Source organism: Coptis chinensis, chromosome 3, assembly GCF_015680905.1.
Source record: "Coptis chinensis isolate HL-2020 chromosome 3, ASM1568090v1, whole genome shotgun sequence".
Classification (NCBI taxonomy): domain Eukaryota; kingdom Viridiplantae; phylum Streptophyta; class Magnoliopsida; order Ranunculales; family Ranunculaceae; genus Coptis; species Coptis chinensis.
Window position 1 is genome coordinate 3174164 of NC_141458.1, and position 20883 is coordinate 3195046.

The 20883-nt window shown below is 34.8% G+C and overlaps 1 long non-coding RNA gene and 1 pseudogene across 2 annotated transcripts; one reads left to right on the plus strand and one right to left on the minus strand.

Moving 5' to 3' along the window:
• Positions 1-14099: 14099 nt before the first annotated feature.
• On the minus strand, positions 14100-16254 carry LOC147507290 (UDP-glycosyltransferase 76B1-like; annotated as a pseudogene). The gene is made up of 3 exons (XR_015217604.1): positions 15397-16254; positions 14698-15138; positions 14100-14659 (listed from the first exon to the last, which is right to left on the minus strand). The product of XR_015217604.1 is annotated as a UDP-glycosyltransferase 76B1-like (transcript).
• LOC147507291 (uncharacterized) lies at positions 15103-15907 on the plus strand. Its single transcript, XR_015217613.1, has 2 exons — positions 15103-15241; positions 15361-15907. It is a non-coding gene; the product is annotated as an uncharacterized LOC147507291 (long non-coding RNA).
• Positions 16255-20883: the final 4629 nt, after the last annotated feature.

A 20883-nucleotide genomic window follows, 5' to 3' on the forward strand; every position in this document is an offset into this window, starting at 1 on the left:
TCGCGTCGGAAGGGCCATTCAGATTCACTGAAACGCTAGAAGGGCCAATCAAATTACACACGCCCTACACAGGGGCTAATCACATGAGTTGTGGTAGCTAGGTTTTAAGATTTTCGTTACGTAATTTATTCAAATGTATGCATCTATGCATCTTTAAATTCCCTCTCTTCATGTGTCAATATATACACAAGATCAACGTCACATCTATATTAGATACTGACAAACAAGTTTATACAAGTGTCACCAACATCCTATCATCAGATTGGTCCATAAAATTTAATATAAAAAAAGTAACGCAATTAAACAGTTAGTAGTCCACAATCAAGGCCCAAAACCAAAGCCCAAAAGTCTAAACACTTAAAGACCCAAATTGGACCCATTTTAAGTCATATGGACATAACCCAAATAGAATAGAAACTAGCCCAAAGAACTAATAGATTTTGGCCCAACAACAACTAAGTTTTGGCCCAAACCAACTAAACAACCTTAAGCCCAAAAGTTTATAACCCGACCCACTTAGAAACATAAGACCAGCCCACAAAAAATTAGAAACCAGCCCAAAGAATACTAATTAGTTTTGGCCCAACCAAACAAAACTAAAATCTGGCCCAAAGAAAACAAATCTAAAGATGTTGGCCCAAACAAAACAAACCCACTTAGTTCCGGCCCAAGCCCAACTAAGGCCCAACTAAAGTCATCTTCCTCACCTCACCTCACCAGCAGCTCTCCTCAACCACCAGCCACCACCGACCCTCCAAAACGACTAGTTGGTTCGGCCCAACCAACAAAATGAGTTGTTCGGCCCAACCCAAACCTTAACCAAAGGGCGCCTCTCCCTCACGGCCAGACGGCTCTCTCCTCCACCGATCAGCCGCCACCAAACTCCACTCGCCACCCCTCCAAACCTAACCAAAAATATTCCCCATCAAAACCCCTAACACTTTACTTAACACAAAAAACTCAATTCATGACTTCAACAATTCTTCATCAAAACTGAATCGATATCTCGACCTCCATTAACGCCTGTTCCAAGCTTCAACCACACTCTCCAGCACCCAATCAAACCTCAACAACCAATAATCAACCAACAATTCCAAATCACAACCACAAGAATTCAAATAACAAGAAAAAAAATAATCAGAACGATTTCTTTGTTTTAGCTTTAGCCGCCATTAACGACCTCTAAGCTCCAACCATTAAATTTCATGAGTTTCACAGTTCGGAAAAAACAACGAGGAAAACAATATGCTAACCTTTAACAGTTTATCAATTCGACAAGAAAAAAAAATCGACAGTAAGCATAACCAAAACTATCTTTGGCCAGGAAACAAAACTATGACAAGCATCCGTAGGTTCGGTGCAGAAAATTTAAAAATATAACCACTCACCTTAAATTAGACGAAACAGAGTATATAGAATATGAAAGAAAATCGATTTCGAGCCAGCTAGAAGACGCACGATCCGTGTCTCTGTTCTTTCTTTTAGTTAAAATAGTTTAATTCTTAAGAAAACCTTGTTTTTCTGAAAACCCTGAATTTTATGATAAATCATTCCATTTTAAAAAATTTATATTATGATTAATATTTTAGAAACTTCTTATTTTACCAAATATCTCTATTCCTAACTATGAAATATTTTTCTCTATTATAAGTATTATATTTATTATATACCTTATATTAATATATCTTTTGAAAACTTTCCAAATATTAAAAATCTCTACACAACATTCAAAATTCAAAAATACTAATTTTCCTTTATTTCTTTTTCTATCAAAAAGTCAAGCCCACGTTTAATAGCCCGTTGACCAAGAAATAAATATCAAATTTTGAAATGCAGAATATTGTTACGAAATAATGGAAAAATAATTTGGGGTCTTACAGTTCTACATCTTCAAGCTTCCCCACAAGTGTAAACACTAATAGATCTTTAGTTGGTGATGTTGCTGGGGCTTTCGACACTGGGCCTAGCGGTGTAACCCACTAGCTGTAAGTCTACTTGCATCCCTCCTATTGGGTTATTGGGACATGACATGGTAGAATATGGGCGAATGATATATAAAAAAGTTAACACAAAAAAAGATAGAGAAAATGCCACATAATTTAGAAAGGAACAATACAAACAATCAATGCATGTTAAATACCACAATTCTGAATATAAAAAAAAAAAATTCGTAAAATGAACAAGTAAAGAAAATGGATATATAATTTAAAATGACATAACATATAATGTCAATATTTCTCATTGTAGTAATAAGAAATCTCTAAAATATCAACATTGCAGTGAATATTTTTTTAAAGCTCCTATATGCCTTCATTGAGACTATAGAAGTTCCTATGAATTTGGTCATTGTCCTTGTTACTGAAGTTCACACTCCAATCTACCCACCCATAACATTGTCGAAAAATAATCAATAGCTTTAGAAACCGATGTCTCTGAATTTGCCAACGCCAATCATAGAATTGCTAGAAATCTGATCATACTCCATTTTAAGAGAAAAATAGGAATTTGAGACAGAAACATTGGAGTCAAGACCCAATTCAATCTGAGCACTTTTGAATGCACTTGTGATCCAATCCTAGTCTAATACAGGACAACCTTGCACATGAACTTAACATGCTAAGTAACGTAAGCTTTAATAGAATTAAGTCATCACTTTTCCTCATACTACCAAAGTTTACCAATGCTCCCTCAAAGCATCCATTTTGGTCAAGACCAGATATCATTCCAGGAGATTAAATCTTTCACACTCACTAGCTAAAAAATTGCTGAAAGCGTCCTCAATGGAACCACTTTTAGCATACATGTTAACAAGCTCATTTCCAGTTGAAACCTTAGCATCATTTAACCAATTTCTAATTACTGAATCTTCATCTCTTCTTCTAAATCATAATTTAAAAGAATCACAATGTATCCTAACCAATGCAAGTCCCTTGTCTCTCAAAAAATTTATGTTGCTTCTACTCATCCATATTTATTGACCCCCAATCTCTTTAAAAATAATATTTGCCGTGTTAAGCAACCCAAATCTGGCATATGCACCAACAACATATAAGTCACCAAGAAGACCCCTAACCAATACCTCATTAAAAACTTGGCAAGCAAATTCCCGCTCGAATAAATTGCTGTTACTAAACCACCAAAAGTAGACTCAAAAGCAGAACCAACATTGCCTCGTTGAGAATAAACAGAAATCATCAAATCCCAAGATATTCCTTACCAATATCTCAGCAAAAACCTAGCGAGAAAATTTAGTAGATTCCACATAACACATTATCAACTCATGAAATCTTAGAGTATGAACCACCATAGAGTTTACAAATACAACATAATGTGTCGAAAAAGAAGGAATCATCTCACCAATGGTAAGAGAAGTTAAATTGATTTCATTCAGTCCTTAAAGAAGACAAGGGTGACATGCCCCACGGAACTGTACAGTGGGATGCCACGGAATCAAATACACCATGGAACTTTTTGTAAGAATGAGCCCATTTCTGGATTCATTTTTGCTGCAATTTTGCTAACGCTAATTTCAATTTGAATGATACTTGATAAAAGAAAGTTCAATTTCTTAAAATCCCAGTGTATATGTTGATTGATATTTAGATTTTGTGTTTGGAATTTGAGATTTGTGGTTATTAGTTCGGTGGTGGACTGGTTGGTTGTGGTAGTTGAGGTGGGAGGAGAGGGCAAAATCTATTCTAATAATAAGAAAACGAAAACCCTGAAATAACCGTTTTTTGGTTCATGTCCCAGCAGTTATTATTTCACTTCTTCAATCTTCTGTCATCTTTTTTTTTCTTCTCTACTTTTGAGCGATGGACTCGAAAATGGTAAATATTACCCCTTACTCTTTAATTCTTTATATGCCTTTTAAAATTACCTTTTAAATTTTGTTTTATATTCTTCATCGTTGCGATTGTTTCCTTACCAGAAATTTCAGATTCGTCATTCGTATCTCAATATAATTTAAGGCTTTAATTTCTTTTATGGCAGTTCGATCAATTAATGTGTTCATGCTCTTTAAATTTTTTTGTTGTTATTGATTTAACTTTTTGCACTATTTTTTTTTTGTGAGTTGTCCATCTTCCTTTCTTTCCACTGAATTATTTAATTTTTTCATTTATATTGTTGCTGATTTGTATTCATTGTTATTTTCTTCTTCTATCATTGCCAATTAACTTTTGATTTAATTTCTTCATTCATCTATTTATTTATTTATTGGTTTTTCCCTTTGTTCCTTCTTCATGTTTTATTTTTGGTGTTTCGTTGCTACTTTCATTATTTATTTATTTCTGATCTTCATTTTGTTTCAGAATTTTCTGTTTGCATTTTCATATATTTTTTTTACTTGGCTAAGGATGGATTTGATCTTTGATATAATGATAATTGAGGACCTAAGATGACACGAGAAACTGTAGCCTTTGTAACTGCTCAACAGGTTTTCTTTCTTGCCTTCATTATTATTATTATTATTTTTAATTATTGATTTTGTGTTTTCAGCCTATTCTAAGTAGTTGATTTTGTTTTCTTGGTGATGTTCAGTTGTTGTAATTGAGTAAGAAAAAGTTTATGCGTTAGCTAAATATCGCGGCAAGTAGGTTTTACATTTTTTGGAATTATTCTATGAATATGTAGCAATCAAAGTGTGGTAAAGGCTGGTTTTGTTACATTGTTGAACATTTTTTAAAATTATTTGAATGTAATAAACTATCACGTTTCACCTTTTAGGGATCTACACTTTTTTATATAATTCCAGATTGGTAGTGAGGTCACTGAATGTATATGTTAATTAGGCGTTGGCATTTGGTGCTAATTGTTTAATATGATCTATGAAGACGTAGGCCACTATTTTTTATGCCCAAAAATTTGCTCATATGAATACATTTATTTATACTAGCTAAAATGCATGGGCTTTTGCACGTGAATATTAAACAAATTTTTTTTAATGGTAGCTAGGTTGTGAAAATGATGATTAAGACATCAGAGTGAAACACAATAACTTTCTGTTGATCAAAAATATAATCTATTCCAATCAGCTTAAAGCTAAGCTCTATATAGGAAAAATAATATAAAAAAAAAATACAGATTCTTATTTAAAAAAAAAAAAAAAATTGGAAAGACAGATTGAGTATTTGCTAAAAAAATACATCAATCCATGGAAAGTCAAGCATAAGAGAGAAATCCTAGTTCAAATCAGAACGTCACTAAGAATTAAAAGTTAGAACAAAAACAAATAGCCTAAAAATATTCAACACCGTAACATCTACTGAGTGCCTAAACATACAACCAAGGCCAATGCCTTTCAAACAACAATTAAGCCTGATGGAAAACTCAGCAAAGAATAGTTTATTCTTTGGTTGACTTGTTGATGAGTGACTTGTGGATGTGAGGGATCACACCACCACTTGCAATTGTTCCCTTGATCTACGTGTCAAGCTCCTCATTCAATCCCTTCTGATAGCTAGCTACAGATGTGCCTTGGGGTGATACACTTCTTCACTTTGAGATCTTTGCTTGCATTGCGTGTCAACTCCAATACTTATGTTGTAAGGTACTCTAGTGTAGCTGTGGAGTAAACTGCAGCAGTGGCCCCTACTTGCCCATTTGCACCAATCCTTGATTTCAAATGACGATGGATACGACCCTCTTTGAAACTTCGACCATTTCGTGACATCCAATACTGCAAATTGTAATCTTGCATGAGTTGATATCGCTTCTAAACATGCATTTGCCATACTTTTCTGTAGACCTATGAACATTCAATTAAATTCACCATGATTTAACAGTTTAATGCAGATAGTGAAAGAAAGTCATTCTCTAGATCAATATATATAGTTCAGTAATCCACCAGTACAACTATCAAAACAACGAATGAAGTTTAGAGAATATCTTGACACATGGTCAACAACGAAGTATCTATAAAGAGTCGCTTTATAAAGTATCTAACCCTTTTTTAAAATTAAAATTGTTCATAAGCATGTCATGAAAGTGACACAATTATTGTGGTATTGGAAGTTTAGAGAATCGCTTTACACATCGTCAACAACAAAGTATCTATAAAATGCAAAACAGATAACCTAATTCTCTTATAAGGTTCTCAAAGGCATCCAATTAAGTACCAGTAATCAACTTCAACAAATTACTCTCGACAGTTATTCTTCCTTCTCTAGGCTAAAATGGAGGCCTATTGGTCTTGATCCTTAACAATTGGTTCACCACCATGTTCACACTGCATTGACACAAATTTCCCCAACCACAAACCCCCCTTGAACGATCGTCACAACCTTAACATCCCCTGAAGAAGCCTTAGTCCTATCATTGAACTCTGACAATCTCTCTTATTACAGGAAGAACGTTCATGAGTTTTCAACTTAGTGGCTACAGGTAGCGTCTGCTCATCACTAATAGAAACTTGAGGTTCATGTTTTCCCGCTAGTAAAATGTTCATCTCCACTCCAATAACCTAACCCTCTGCAAATACGAAACTCGGGAAGACAAATACCCCTTCAAACAATTAAAATCCAACAGTTGATCATGTGAAATTTTAAGTTCCATTCTATCACCTTAACCACATGGCTTAAATGCTAATGCTTTGATATACTCGATAAGTTTATCCGGCTCGAAAGATGTTGCTCGGGAGTTGCCTAGACCAAACCGTGTCCTTGCATCTTCCCACGTCTCAGCATTACCAAGAACGTAAGATCTTAGCTATTAGTAGTCTTCGTTTGACTATGTTCCACTACCACCATAATATTTTAAAGGCTTGAGATCTTGAATAGGAAAATACTTCAAAAGTGTTGTGAATGAATGAATGAAAACACAATCTAAGTTCCATTGTACCCAAGATAAGTGGACGCCCATGTGGAAGTGCTTCAGAACCTTAATAAAATGTGTTATGTGGAAAAGAACATCATAATGGAATACTGAATTAGCATAGAAAAGGTATTTAGTCATAGACGCAAATAAAGCAAGATCCAAAACACACAAATACATATTCATATTTTTAAAAGGGGTACATGAATCACTTGAAGGTAAAACTCATTTCCCTATAGAATTTAAAATATGTTCATGGAACTTATTTAAGATTCCAAGTCCCTCAAAAGAATATACATATAACCCAAAATTGAATTTCTATTCCAAGTAAAAAGCACAGAGATGGATGGATGTACTAACTGTTTTAAATATTCACAACCTTAAAAAGTGCAATTCAAGAAATTTAGGATGAATTGCAATACATTCATTTGATTTGTCACAATTTTTTTTTTTTTTTGATAAAGTATACATCAATTAAAAATATAAGAAATCAAAACCTTGGAAGCTTTCAATCCAACAGGAAGCTTGCTTGCAATCGTTCCTACAAAAAATTCACATCTTATCCATAATTTTTTTGGCTTCTCAGGTTATACTTAGTTACATATGGTGACTCTATGTTTCTTATTACATCCTCTTTTCAAGCCAATAGCTTACTACAACCCTCTTCAAGCATTAAACATTGAAGTAAAATCCACATTTCAGCTAAGGTAAATAGTAAACACCTCTAAATACTTAAAAATCAAGCTTAAGTAACGACATGATATCAAGACCCAAAAAAAACTAACGAAACATAACAAATTTGCTTAACAAAGAGGATATATAGTGTCAGGAAAAACTAACAGTGGGAGCTAAACAAACAAACAAACCAAAGGGAATGAGGTACATCTGATGCACCTGTTTACTCTCTTATATAGGACTATAACCATGAATAATTGTATCACATGAAATACATGAAGGTACATTTTAACATCAATGAAAAATGAAATTTATAAACAGGACTGAGTGAATTACAAACCACTGATGCCAACTTGAATGTATTGAAAATTTCCCAGTAAAGCTGAAACTCCATATATATAGCCGATGTTTGGATCAGTAGCATAAGGCATTAAGCTCCAATCCACTAACTTCGATTAAGGTAACTGTCAAAAATATGCAAGCGACACAAATATATGAGACTGAAATCTAAGGAGCTACAAACAAATACCTAGACACCTAGTGCAGGAATAGTAAGAGATTTTAAGCTTCTAGTAGATCCCTTGTGCTATCTTAAAGCAGTCATCTAGGGAAAAAAAAACAAATTATAAATAAATACCAAATTGGCAGGCTTCAAGACATCAACATATAGAGCTCAATTTTCTAAACATTTTTGAATAAGTCTAACATGCAAACCTTCAGCTCCAATTTTCAGTTTTTAATCTTCCGAGCAATTTAAACCTCCGGTAAATTGCACAGTATCTAATTGAAGTCGGAATTGAATCCAATCAATGACAAATTGAAACGAAATATTGAGAACCCAGCATTCCATGTCTCAAAATGTGGACCACTATTCTATTTTTTTTAAAAAAAAAAACAACAACGAAATATTCCCTACAACAAACGTGCTTCACAAAGTATAAGGAAAATTCAGTGAAAGAGTAAGAACAAACCGGGAGGCCAACAGCTATACTAATCTTTCATATTCATGAAGTCGGCACGATATCGATACCGAAACAGTTCAAGTCCCAAACAAACTGCTCTAGCAAAAGGACAAGAGCCAAATGGAAGACTTGATATAATGACATTGGTAAGTTGAAATCACGAAAAGTAAATGTTAATGGTTCATCAACACATGTGCCATGAGGTGCTTGAAATTGGCTTGGGTTTGCCCAACTTTTTGAATAGTGAATAGAACGTATGAACTCCTTTCTCTCATGTCCGAAAAAAAAAAAATCTCCTTGATCTCATGTGATTCTAAAGAAATCATTCTTTGGAGAATCAAAATTTTATCTGAATTAGGAACTAATAGTACATGATAACCATAACTAACTGCTCTATGCATTAGGGCTGTGAGCATATTTCAATACATCAACAGCCACCATGACGAAACCCTAACTTCGAAACCAATCCAATTCACAAATATACTTCACACCAAAATCTCAATTCTCCCTAAAAGTCCCAACCGACAGCTAGAATCACAAAAATGAAACATACCCACATCACAATTACACACAAAAACTCCAAATTTCAACAAAATAAACCGCCCCAAAATCTATAAACGTTTCACACCCATTTTCATAACAAATTAAACAACAACAAACTCACTAATCAAAGAAGAAGAAAAGACCCAAGTTTGAAAGAAGCATCGAGACATCAGTTACTTTGATTTGAAAGTAGGGATTTATATATAATAAAATTGTTTTTTTTTTGTTCTTGATGAAGAATTGGGACATACAGTCGCAAGTTGTTCCTAGTTTACCCATAAATGCATTAAAAAAAACAGAAACATGTGAAAATTTTCCCTTACCAAAGATAATATTCTGGTGAGAGTTGATGTAAACTCCTAGATATGACCATTTCAATAGTTTGGTTTTATTATCGTAAGGATGAGGAGATCAAGGAGCATGTTGCCCACAAAACAACGATTGGATATAGGTGTGATTTGAGTGTGCCATGGGATCAATACATTTGAGTCATATTCAAGGTGAATTTTTAAGACAACAATCAAGCCAGCTATGATTGATGAGATAAAATATTGGGAAATGAAGAAAGAACATTTTCATAGATTAGTAAAGCAGTATTTCAATATTGGGATATTGAGACAAATGAGAGGGAGGATTAGAAATAAATTTTACAAATGAGTATTAATGATATAGTATATGACCATGTCAATCTAAACATCTATATGTTATACCTAGAGTGTCTCAAGTTTATCTCAATAATGTATATCGGTATAAAGCACCCAAAAAGTTGTTCCCACATAAGGAAACGGAAAGTGACTTACTAATCAGATGGTTTATTGCAAAGTATAATAGATTTTCCATCAACCTACAAATACTTAGAAATAAAAGAAAAAATACAAACCAAAGCAAAATGAAAAAAAAAAACAAAATCTAACAGTTCAGGTAGTACGAACTGAGGACAGATTTGAGAAACACGGAAATCCAACATCCTTAGTGAAAACCATGTATAACCAAGCTGCTAACTAATACAATTGTTGTAAGACAGAGGAGCATGTATATAAAATGTGGCAAGGTTATCTCAGCTGAATTTAAAATATGTCCCTATAAAGATTTCCTGTATTTAAAATAACGGTGGCTGAACTTATTGTGACGAAAACCATGTCAGCACCATCAACTGTTTCCTCAATAGATTCTCTGCTTTCCTTGGCAAAGATTCATGCCAATATCCGGGTTTCCACCAGCACCAAGCCCCTAGTTAGCTTTCGGACCCGATTTGCAATCGGTTTTATGAATATGCTTGGTGACATCCTCAAGGCTTGAACATCCGTTATTAACTATCGAACTTCGGCGTCCTTCATGGAACTTTCAATCATTCTATTTACTGACATTGGAACCTCCACCCCAAGCCCAACCACTTTAATTTTGGCTTCGTTATAAGCTGTTTTGGAACTGGATGGGTCTTTTAAGTTGTCAATTGACAATCTTTGGCCGAGCTCTCCTTTCTCGGACCAGATATCGCATCATTCACCTCACTTCCTCTAAGCATCGAGACTTTGGGATGTAGATTCAAGAAAGAGTCTTTACTACTGTGATATTGTTTAACATTGTGCAAACCACCAGCCATGCATCTAAATTGTCCACTGTGACGAAAAACTCCATTCCTCTCATCAAACATCTTCACTGAACTAACACAACCCATACGATTATCCATTGAAAGTCTCCCTCCAAGAACAGTTAACACTCCCACCGAACTGTGCGGTGTAGTAGCCATGACAACAAAATGGGGAAACTCAAAAACACAAGCGATCATAATACTAATAGTAGATATGAAGATCAGATTACATCCACTAGGAAAATCGTTAGACCACATAAGAGTATGACTTTGTTACTTGTGAGTGTTAAATATATGTCAATAAGTTTGTAATGAAATGATATACCACATAATGAACTGTTTGGATAGAGAATTCATGCTTTAAAAGTCGATCTTAGGAGGAGACAATTTTTTTTGGTAAATGCTATCAGCGCAGACCACTACCTCCAAACGACAGAGCCATTACAACTTTAAAAAATTTGAGGGTTCATGTTAACTCTAAATGAACATTTTCACAACATAACCCATTTAAAGTAACACCATACAACCCACTAAAATCAGGAAATCAGACCAAGCACTCCAAAATTTAAATTTTATTGCAAATGAAAAAAACTCACCATTCTGACCAATGCCCTTGATGATACACGTGATATTAGAACACCACGATATCGTCGTTCGCGCTCTCACTCCTTTCCCTGCTTTCAATTCTCTTCCCACCCTTCTTAAAGTCGGTATTCTCCTACTTGCCTTGCTTTCTTCAAAACTGGAAGAAATCAAGAGAAATGGAAGGCAACAAAGAGTTTATCTTTTTTTTTATCAATAGAGGACGATGAGGGAGAAGTCAATACCTGATTGGAAGAGAAGAAGAAGAGAGACAGTTGGTTTTTGTTGGTTGTTGGGAGAGAGAAGAAGAAAAGAGACCGTTGGTTTCTTTGAATTTAATTTCGGTATAAAAGGTAATTATTTGGCAATTAATGAAGGGTAAGTGGCGAACAATTGAATAGGGGCGTATAGTTGATTTCCTACCTGAATTTACACATACATCCTTAAGTTACTATATAATCTTAAGGGTATAGATGGTAGTAAATTTTGAAATTACTAAGTCGTCTTTCTTAAAGGCATTGAATAATTGATTTTAATATTTTATTAAGGGTATTTCATGGTAGAAAAAAGGCTGGTCCAATTTAAATGTCTATGTTAATTATGGTATACTCTACTAATTGAGATATCCTCCCAAAAAACATTTATAAAGTGTTGTATTTTATACAAACAATATGGTTTGGTGCTCTGAGGTGAAGGGGCTGTCTATTTCTAATGTCATGGTATCTGCTACTCTCTTCTGCATAGATAACCATTGTATAGTGATCACACAACTTTTCAGATTTTTATTTAGATTCAAGTTCACGTCTCTGGTGGTGGGGTTATTCAAGGCACAACTTCTCCTTTTTTTTTTAAAAGATTTGTACCGCATAGTTGTATAGATATTCAATTTCACATTCATGTTAAATGCAAGTTAACTCATTTGGCTATTTATTTTTTTCTTCATGTATTTCGTTTTTGTACACAATCTTGTTGTTAAGCTATATATGTGGATTTTAGCTTTTCAGTACAGGTGAGAATAGTCCTACTATCCCAATGCATTAATCACTACTATTTTTAAATGCTTGGTTCAATTCTATTAATTTTGATTCTATTTTTTTTCAGTTCAAATCTTTGTTCTGATAATAGTTGTCTGAAATAGATCTATATATTATGGAGATAGCACTTTGGATTTAGTATCATATTGAATAGCTGCACTATGAATCGGGAATCATCTCTTTTGACACACCTTGATCAGAGATTTAATATGTTTCGTACATGTTGCGCTACATGGAGGGCCAATTGACGTTTGATAATTTTCTATTATAAAGTTTTTTGTTGTTCGATCGATATATTTAGACTTAATTTTTACCCTCCCATAGATCCATACTTTTAATATTTCTTTGAGTGCGATCTCTTTCAGTTTTTCCAAATTTTTTTTTGTTTACCAAAATAAGAGAAAAAAATTGTACTTATTTATTTAGGAAAAAAAAAAAGAATGAAAGAAAATTGTTCATTTATGAGATTTCTTCTTGATTATTCAAAAAGAACACATAGATTTTTTTTATTTACACTTATTTTCAGTTCTTCCATTTTCTGAATATGGAGAGATTTAAGTTCCCCTGTTTATATATTTGTTTTTGTAATTCTGTATTAATTTTTCTACTCACTCTAGAAGTCATATTTGGATCATATTTTTTTTTTGCTCGGTAATTTGGATCATATTTTACTCCCCTCTTTTCCTAATACTTTTATTACCTTAATAAAAACTGCACATTTACATGGCTCCACTACTCGATTTATACAAGTTGGTTAGTAGCAATATATTTATTTCAATATTATAACTTTGAAGATGGCTAATAGGCGAATAGTAGACTAGGTTTAATAGCATATATAAGCAACACTATATTAATATATTTTTAATTTTATAGGTTTGTTGGTTTTTTTTGCTAGATGTTCTCATCATGTTCGGTTATTTTTTCCTTCCCACTCTCTGGAATTCTCCTATTGTAATTTGTTATATTTATACATTTGTTTGTCTTTGAATAATACTTTGAACAATCTTAAATATCATCGTTATGTCTTTTCTGTTGTTTTTATCACTAAAATATTATTAAAATCATTACATTTTTAAAAATAATAACCTAAATCTTTGATCCCAAACCACGGAAAAATCGAAATTTGCTGTAATAAAAATTCGCCTTCTCCAACCTCTAAGTTTGTATTCGGCAACCAGGCCCCTAATTTAGACAAAACAATCAAAGAGATCAAGGCATAATGTGCTTATGAGCATTTGTTTATTTCTCATTATTGTATCATTTTTATCCAGTTAACGAAAGTTGCAGGTAGTCAAAAAATAATTAAAGGATCATGATTTGATATCAATGACAAAAGGTTTGCTCCCATCCAAATCTGCTGCTGAATTCTCAAGGCACTTGAACTTGGATCGGAAGTCAGCATAGATTTGAGGAAAAGGAAAGTGGCATACAATTTCTGTTCAAGTACGTTACCAAGCGGCAAGCGTGTTTAATTGGATGTGTTACTGTCAGTATAATTTGTTTGATTTATTATTCCCAGTTGTCTTTTGTATCATTGGGTACTACAAGGCAGAAGGGGTTAAAGACTGATGATGTTTTAATATTGGAATGTAAATCAATGGACAATTTGGAATTAATCTACATCTCAGTTTTGCATTCACAGGAGGTATTGCTAGGAATCACATATGTTGCTACCCTATACTAGATCTTTGCAACCGTTTCTATGTGTATCTAAACATTTTTATTCATTGGAATTGCAGTAGGAAGAAGAATGCTAACTGAGAACAGTTCCGGTTTCTACTTTAATTTTTGTTTTTGTTTACTTAACACCCGTGGTCGTGTGGCGATTAGGCCAGAAACAAACTAAGCGTTACCAAAATTGCAGCAAAAATAAATCATTGTAAGTGTGAGACCACTAAGTTTCAGCCTTCAGCAAAATTTCATTTTTTTTATCAGAAAATCAAAAGATCGAGGATCTTTAGCTTAATCTACTCCATAAGCATATAGCTAATTAGCTATCTTGAAGTCACTATTGCGTGAGAAGATGTAGTCTGTCAAGTTCTGCAGTGACTGGAAAGAAGAACCCCCTTCTCTTTGACAAAGCTCTGCCATCTCCTTGAGATCCTTGGCCCTCACCATCAGTTCTTCCCTCTCTTTGTTATTCTCTTGGATCATTAGCCTTCTTAAAGATTTTTCTATCTCGTCCCGCTCCAATCCATTTTCCAGCTGGAATCCCACCCTCCACACCTGACTCACAAACCTGGCGTTCACCTTTTGATCACCAAAACAAGGCCAACATAGCATTGGAACACCTTCACATATACTCTCCAATGTCGAATTCCAACCGCTATGTGTCCAAAACCCTCCTATGGACGGATGGGCTAGTACTTCCTCTTGCGGTGCCCACTTCACAATGCAACCTCTTCCACTCATAATTATTTCATTGAATTTTTGTGGAAGGAGTTCAGTGAACTTGTCATCTTCGTTTTGTCCTTGTCGTTGTTTGGCCTGCAGCTACCGACGACCAATCCTGATCGTATCACCCACAAGAAGGATTGTTCGCTATTGGCAAGTCCCATAGCTATCTCCACCAATTGAGCTTCACTAATAGAGGCTGCACTACCGAAGCTAATATAGACGACAGATGAAGGAGGTTGTTTATTGAGCCAAGAAATGCAACTCTGGTCTTGTGTCAATAAGCTACTAGAAGAAGCTGGGACGAATTTTCGGAACGGGCCGATTGGGAAGATTGGCACTGCGAATTCTTGACTAAGTAGTTGGAAAGCCGATTGGTCTAGAGACTCAAAGGAGTTCACAATCAATCCAGCTGAAGCTTTTGTTTGTTTAATCATGTCAGCAACCAACTGATAAAATGCCTCCAAGTTGTGAGTTTTGACCACTGGGAGGTCTTTGACTTTGAGGGGTGGAAGTTCCCGTACTGGTGCCTCCAGTTCAGATTCTAGTCACAGTAAAATAAACAAAGCTAGACGTGTTTTTACATGTGAAATATGATAATCCATTAAGAACAAGAGGAGAACTACATAGTACTTGGAACTAACACGGTAATTTTTATTTATTTTTTATTTTTTGATAGAGTATGCTATGTTGATCAATGATTTAGCAAAAAATATTAGATGAATATAATTATATAAGAGTGCTTTCATCAACTATCACACAACAGGGTTCATGTTGTTGGGCAGAAAAGGGAGGGACTGACCTGTAATGGGAAAATAACCTTTTTCGCGAAGAACAGGAAGGCAGCAAAACAACATAGCTCATGGGACTACTAGTCCTGAAGCCAATGCATGGGAGCTGAAGACTATCAGCGACAGGTTGAGTGAAATGCATGGTAGAATCATAAATGATGCAACCAACCTGTGGTTCATGTTTCTGGGATAAAATCTTGTTAACTAAGCAATCTCTGAAAGGGTTAACACAACTAAGGTTAAGAAGAGTGCCGAAAGCTACAAGATCTTCGGTGGAGGACTTCCTTTGAGACTGAGACAAACCATCTGAAATGGGTAAGAAGGTGAAGTTTGGGTAGTTAGAAGGGTTGGGAGAGTTGAAGTGAGTATGAATTATGGTTATTGATAAAGCCCCCTTAGAGTGGGAGTGAAGGATAGTAGCTAGTTGAAGCATAGGGTTTATGTGGCCTTGTAATGGGCAGGAAAATAGTACCAAGCGACGACGATGCCGCTGCTCATCCATTATATTGAATGAATGTGTATGAGCGTAAACGTTCTTTCTTGGTATTTATGTAGGTTTGCTAAGATAAGGATGCTGATGAGTTTGCTTACGTCTCATATTTCAATAATGTGATGGGTGAATAGATCGATGCGACAGAAAGGAAGCAGGGACGGAGTGCATTTTTGCAGACAGATGTAGTGTTGTAAATTTGTAATTTCTAAGGCTGAGTCCAGTAGGTTTTGTGGGTTAAAATACCAAACCACAGTAGTGGATACAATTAGGTGGACAATGCCGATCATCCATAAGGCGTAGGCGACCGCCTAAGCCCTCAGATTTAGAAGCCTCCAAATTTCTTTATTTCTCCTTACATAAATCTGATATTATCATATTTTATAAAAAAAAAAAAATAAACTAAAAAAGATACTAGGAGTCTATTTGTTTTCTCCCCACGCACTAAATCTCGAGAGTAAATTGGTTTGAAGAAAGTTTAATCCAATAGACCACTATACAATTTGCATCTCGGAGTTATAGAATGAATCTAATGGTTGCTAGTGCGTAGTTATCTTAATTTTTGTGGGAATGTCCTCATTTAGTTAGATATCTTAATTAGAAAGAATCAAACAAATATAAAATCTCACAATATATACTAGGATCTCCACATTCTATGGCGCCTTTTCCACTCTTTCTCTACTTAACTAATTAAATACATATTAAATGTATATTAACCACCTTCTCTCCTTCTCAACATCTCTCTCACACACACACACCAGTTTCAATTTTTCAATAAAGTTTTAAAGGAAAAAAGGCCTCGCTTGGACTGGTCGCCTAAGTCCACATCTAGGCTTGAGCCAACCTTGTAGGTGGATAGTGTTTAAGGATCAATAGATTTTCTTCTCCCTGCCAGAAATATCAACCCATGCTAGCCACCGTTACCAATGGTGGAAGAGAGAGAAAAAAAGGGGTTTTTAGGTCTCGGTCATAATAATAGTTTGTTTATTAAAGTTTGGTCAAGAAAAGCTTGAATATTAGAGTTTGGTCATATTTCAAGTTCTTGACTATAAGTCAACTGAGTTGACTGTGGTCAATCTACTTGTAATTTTGAAATGACAATAATACCCCTCGCGTGCAACATCACGTGAATATATAAGTTAGACTTTAATACAAGAAATAAAGTCATCTTCTAGGACTTGGTCCCTAGTGTTATTTGACAAATTAGAGTTTAGTCCTACTTGGTCACATGTTCAAGGCTCCAACAATTCTTTCCAATCTCTTCTGGTATCGATCCACCCAAAACGATTAAGACTCAGATACAATCCCCTTAACTTATGAAAGCTTCCCACAAAATTAGGTAATGTTCCATTAACTTGGTTACCAGCTAAATTCAACACCTCTAAACTAGAACAATCCGAAAGGGTAGCTAGAATTTCCCCTACAAATCTATTAAACCCAATGTTCAAAACTCAGAAACCCTTCAAACTCCCAACACCAATAGGCAAACTCCCCGATAATGAATTCCATTCAAAATCAAACACTTGAAGATTCTTCAAACCCCAAATCTCCATAGGAATTTCACCATCAAAATCGTTAAACGACATCGATAAAACTCTAAGCTCAGTTAACTTCCCAATCAAAGGCGATAATTTCCCAACCAACTTCCCATTCTTTGTAGAACAAGTCCTTCTAATACCAAATCCAAAGAAGGGAAATTACGGACATGGGAGTATAATGAGAGGTGGTGTTGTTGTTGTAGGGAAATCAGGTGGGAGTAATGCATGTGAAGTTAGTGGGGGAAGTTGTTTAGGGAATGTTCATTTTATTTGGTGGGGAAACTGTAACGGTGAAGCGAGGAATGGCGAGTTTGGATCCAGAAGAGGTGAAGAAAGCTGGGAATGAACAGTATAAGAGGGAACATTTTGGGGAGGCATTGTGTTTGTATGACAAGGCGATTGCTTTGACGTCGCTAGATAATGCAGCTTATAGGAGTAATAGGGCAGCAACATTGACTGGCCTTGGGCGGTTAATGGAGGTTGTGAATTGTGTTAGATTCAATTAATTGTTGTTTTATGATCTACAACATGTTTATCCTATGATTTTAATTGGTCATGGTGAAAATGTGGTGTTCTTTTGGTGGATTAGATCTATCAGATTGATCAATGTGTTGTTACTTTTTCTTTTGTCTATTGTGGTTCATGTAATGGCCGACTTTTTTTTTGCTACTTGCTTTGAGTTGCATAGATTAGATTAAAAGTTGTAAGCCATTATTAGAAATTCCATCTTACTTCAAAATTCTAGTAGCTGACAAGTAGGACTAAACTCTAATTTGTCAAATAACAGTAGGGACCAAGTCCTAGAAAATGACCTTATGTATTGTATCAAAGTCTAACTCATATATTCACGTGATGTTGCACGCGAGAGGTATTATTGTCATTTAAAAAATACAAGCAGATTGACCACAGTCAACTCAGTTGGGTTACAGTAAAAAAACCCCGAAGTAGGACCAAACCCTAATATTCAAGTATTTTGGACCAAACCCTAATAAACAAACTATTATTAGGACAAAGACCTAAAAATCCCAAAAAAAAACCTGGTAGCCGTCACTTACAAAGACGTGTAAAATTTCATTTTAAATCCTCTAACGGCCCAAATGGCAATTGACACATGAACCAAACAGTTTTGAGTTTTGAGTTTTGACATTTAGATAATTTATGTTTTCTCTTCTTTGGTACGATTGTTTTGCTGGACGATTGAGACGCAACTACATCTTGCATTACATTTTTGTAGTATTATTGGGTCCCCCCAAAAAAAAACTAGATGAGTCAATTAGGATTCCCTCCCCCTAGATGGGAAATTAGGGTCTCCACCCCAAACACACACAGAAACAACACAGACAAGGGGGTTTGATCCTAATTGGCTCATCTAGTGGGGGATAATACTACTTTAACCCCTTGAAGATATGGTAGGTGTTGGCCTTAATTAATGTGAGGCCAATGGCTAATGGTCGCGGTATTTACACCCCACTTTATGGGATTGACACCCCTTTGGTAAAATGGTACATTACTAATGGTTATTCTAGATCTCTATATTTCCTTTTACACCCCACATGCCCGATAGTTCCACAAAGAGTGAGTTGCCATGAGATCTCACATTCCACGACACCGGTTGCCACGTGATCCCACAATCCACTGCAAATGAAGCTGTCGGAGGATTTTTGTTATTTATTATTTTTTTTCACTTCAAATTTTGAACACACAAGGTATATAGATACCTCATCTTCTTCTTTAGAGTTTCTTTATACACTCCAAGAACAACACCAAACCAATGAAAAAAAAATGACAATCGAGGTATAATCTTGTTATTTCATGACAATTTTTTTCATACGCTCTAAGAAAAACATGTGATCAAGTTGATGAAGAAAAGTTTTGGTAATTAACACAAGCAAAGACTCTATTTAGGTGAACACAACCATCTCGTTGTAACTGACTTCTTTTTTGTAGTGGCTATAAAAAAAAATTAAAACGAAAAAAGACTCACGACAACAACCTTCCATGGATTTGCCATATTGTAGCAACTCTTTGTTGTGAGCATTACTTTTTCGCGACAACTTCTTGCCGTGGGTGATTTTTTATATGATTAATGGAGGGGTGCCAATATCTTGAAATTGGTCAAAGGGGTACCAATCCCATAAAGTGGGGTGTAAATACCATGACCCTAATGAAAATATGAAAACTAGAGTCTTGATATGTCTTTTTTCTAGTTGATAGTTTGGTTGCCATTGGAGTTTGGGAATGACAACCTTTGACTAGTATACTGCATTGTAGTGGGGGGTAAGCGAGCAAAGGCATTTCGTTAATTATGTGCTTTTTTATTATTATTTAATTATAAATTTTCTTTTGAAAAAATTAACTGGCCACCACATCTTGGACAAAAATTTAAAGACTTTGAAAAAAAAATTCAAAATGTTCAGGTAAAAGATTAGGCAAACCAGGTAACCATGTTTAGTTAAAAGATTGAAATACTATATTCAGTTAAAATTAGCCAAACCACGTAACCCTATTATTCAAACGCTTTGAAGTTAGGAAAACAATCATAAGTCTAGATTACCACTTTGGTATAATTAAACCCAGCTATACATAATGAGAAATTTTTATTTTATCATGTCCCAAATCCCTTTAACAGTCTCAACAATTACTAATGTGGTCATTGTATTGGTAGTCTGGTATGCAATGTTTTGGCTATAAATTTAATATTCTTTATCCGTAAATGAAAAAATTCAATTGGATTTCACATCATTACTTATATGTTTCCTTTTTCTAGACTATGTCATGAATAATCTATAATTCAAGTAGCCTTTCAAAATGTTCTATTTTTTTACATAGTTTCCAAACTATATTAGAACAATATATTTAAGGCTTTTTTAGACTTTGGTACCATTTTTAGTACGATATTAGGAAATAGTATTACTTTTCAAAAAAATTAGGAAATAGTACCACTTCTGTCAGTTGACCAAAGTCAAACTGTTTCAATCTGTTCAAATTTTCATAATGTCCACAATACCCTCAACGTGGTTTTCACGTGGGATTTTATTATGGGTTATTTAGACTTTGGTACCACTTTTTAGACCAATATTAGGAAATAGTACCAAATTTTACATGAGTAGGCATAAAACCGTTGGAAACCGACTTAAGACACAAATACACGTGTCAAAATCAAATATTCAATCCAATGGCCCAAAAAAAAAAAAAAGTCATTAAGAGTTAGGGGTTTACTTCTCCCTCCAAGTCAGCTTCCCTTTCTTTTAGTATCATTGTTTAGGGTACCCAAGCTTGTAATGAGAAGAAGACTACTGAGAAGAAGCTTTATACCACTCATTACTTGCTGTGGCACAACCCAACTTCTGGAAAGATAACAACACCCATTTCAATCTACTTTCTATGGGCACGTTAGTTATACCTTAATTATATGGGGGAAGATGAACTAGGACATTAGGAAGCTGTCATTTCTTGAGTTCTTCGCAGAT